The sequence below is a fragment of the Pteropus alecto genome, unplaced genomic scaffold (genome assembly GCF_000325575.1).
Source record: "Pteropus alecto unplaced genomic scaffold, ASM32557v1 scaffold75, whole genome shotgun sequence".
Classification (NCBI taxonomy): Eukaryota; Metazoa; Chordata; class Mammalia; order Chiroptera; family Pteropodidae; genus Pteropus; species Pteropus alecto.
The window spans coordinates 4092521-4095713 of NW_006440638.1; positions in this window are offsets into that span (position 1 = coordinate 4092521).

A 3193-nucleotide genomic window follows, 5' to 3' on the forward strand; every position below is an offset into this window, starting at 1 on the left:
GGACTGGAGGTTAGGGCAGGAGTCATATTTTTATAGATGTAAAGTGTAAGCCTTTACTTTTTTTCTTTGTAATGCAAGTGCCTGATTAAGCTTTGATTGCCAAGGCATCCATTTCAAAGAGGCATGCATTCAAAGAGGCATTTACTTCTATGAAATCTATCTCAAATAAACACATTGCCAGCCACAGAACTAAATAAAGAGACTTGTGGCCTCCCACACTAAGGCTCTTTTGTTTCAGAAATCTTGGTTGATTTCAATAACTGACATTTTGGGCTCTCTATATATATATTTTTTCTCTGCCCACATCTAAATTCCCTCTCTTATGTTTTAGATTCACCAATAAAGAGCAAGTCCGCAAAACCCTAGCAATTTCCAGGTCATGTCACTAATAAACCTGTATTTTCTCAGAGTTTTCTAATGGTTATTGTTGAAGCATGTCTTGCAATCATAATAAGAACCACAGGGCTGGTACAGCCATAATATTGGTTATTGATAGGCTGAGATCAATACAAAACAAATGCTACATCAAAAATTTAGGCAAACATTTGTGCAAAATTAAGTTTATGGCAAAATCAATTATAACAGAAAAATATGAGCTGCAATATTACAATGGTGGTATTATTACCTCCATATGATAGAATATAATACAATTTATTAAATGGTATTTTCATATGATATTCAGTGTAGTTCCTAAAGCATGAATCATTTTAAGGCACTATCTAATACTGCATATAAAATACATTTATGTATATCTATGTACACAAATATGCATGTGTGTATGTACATATTTTTTTCAAAATGTTAACCAAAGCTGTTGATTGATTTCTGTTGTGTATAGGTTTCATATGATTTCAAATCCACTTGTTTATGACTTAAGTAAAGTTGTTTTAATCCATTTCTTTATGATAAAGATGAGAAAATGTTGCCTTAATATAAGAATAAAGTAAGCGGTGCCAGGATGTCATCATTCTAAATCTGTTGTTTTCCATTAGCCTTCAGAAAAGAAGCTGCTAAGGGGCCTTGCTGGAGGCTTATTGATAGGAACATGAGAACTTGTGGAGAAGCAACTATGGCAAGAGGATATTTACACTATAAATACTGATAGTTAGTGAGATTTGGGTCAGTTGACTCTACACTAACCTAAAAACTCTCTAAAGACTCTTGGGCATTTTGTCTTGTCTTGACAAAGCACTCCTCCTAGACTGTGGTAATAAACCCTAGTGGCCCTTGAAAGAGACCAGCCCACTACCAACACTGGCATATTCATTCTCTAGAAATATGCTCTAGCAACAGGACTTTTTACTTCTGTTCTGGCAACTGGTAATCAAATCTTTGGTTGGTCACTGGCTTTCCCAATTAATCTGTCATTTGTTTAGATTGTATTATTTCTTTAATTTGACTTATTAAGAGGTATTAGCTTGATACAACTGACGCATGAAATTCCCACAGTGAACCTGTGCTAAAAAATCACTGGCAAAGACAACTCAGTCTGAGTACAATTTTGCTATCTCTCACAAAACAAGAACAAAACAGCTTATTTTATTTTCTTGCTATATTTCTTTATTTTATTTTCATTTTCGAGAGGACAATAAGAATGTATTATGTTGAATATTTCATTATTTAACATTTTTCAAAGACGTGTTAGGAATGACAGGTTCTGGTGACTCATTAAGTGATATAAATTTGACATATTTTAAAATAAATCTGCCACTATACAGGCTGCTCAATAAATGCTAAAATATATGCAGGTCTCTAAAATATACATCTGCTCCTAAGGTGATATGACTTGAAAGCAGCATGTAGATATAGGTGTTTAATAATTTCAATAGAGAGTTATCAAATACATACTTATAGTAGCTCATATGACTCAAATTGTTATTTGTTTTCTAAGAATAGAGTAAATTAAGAATGTAGAATTTTTGAATAAAGTATTCTAAGATACAATAGATTATTTTTATTTAAATAATAGTATTTGATCATTATTAATCATTTTTTTAATTTAGATAACATAGAAGTATAACAAAAATTTGGAAAACTTATAAAAGCTGTAAATACAAGAAAGATATAAGAACTACTGTTATTTCTGTATATTCCCTTAGAATTGACTTTAGAAACATACTTAATCAGTTTTATTAAAGTGAATTTATAAATAAAATTTTATTAAAGTGAATTTGTAAATAAAATTCATCGAATATGTGTAGAATTTGATGAATTTTAAAAAAATGCAGTCATATAAGCGCCACCACAATAAAGCTATAGAATATTTACCTCATCCTAATTCTGATTCTGATGGAATTATATGGTATGTAGATTTTTGTATCTGTTTCTTTTATTTAGCATAATGCTTTTATGAACTATTTATGTTGTTTACATTCATAGTTTATTCATTGTTATTAATAAGCAATATCCCATCTTTTGGATAGTCCCCAATTTGTTTCCCCATCTACCTATAGATGGGCGAGTTAGTCCTTTCTAGTTTTTTGTCCATTATTAGGAAGAATTCTATAAACAACCTACTGTAATCTTTTCTTTGAACATGTTTCATTTTTCTTAGATAAAGGCCTAGGAGCGGGATTTTTAGGTGATATGATAAGTATATATTTGACTTCATATAAACTACCAAATTGTCTTTCAAAGTGGTTGTACCATTGTGCATTTCTTCTGGCAATGTATAAGAGTCTTAGTTCCTCCACATCCTTATCAACAATTAACATTTTCAGTCTTTTTTATTTTTCACCATTTTAGTGAGTATGAAATGGTATCTTATCAGATTTTTGATTTAATCTTTTCCTAATAATTAATGACATTGAATTAGTTCTATGTGCTTATATCTACTCATTAGCCACTTACATATCTATTTTGTGAAATGTCAGTTCCAATCACTTGTTTATTTAGAAAAATTGATTTTCTTCTCTACTTATTGAGTTGCTAAAGTTCTTTACCAGATACATTTTTTGGAAATATTTTCTCTCTGTTAATGACATGCTTTTTTATCTTCTTAATAATGTATTTTGAAAAGAAAATGCTTTAAATTTTAATGAAGTTTAATTTAACAATTATCAAATTATCAATATTTATTTTTTAAAGTTTTGTGTTCTATCTAAGAAATCTCTTAATATCTTGGTCACAAAGATTTCTCCTATTATTTCCTCCTCGTTTATATGGGCTATCTAATTCCAATACTACATAATTT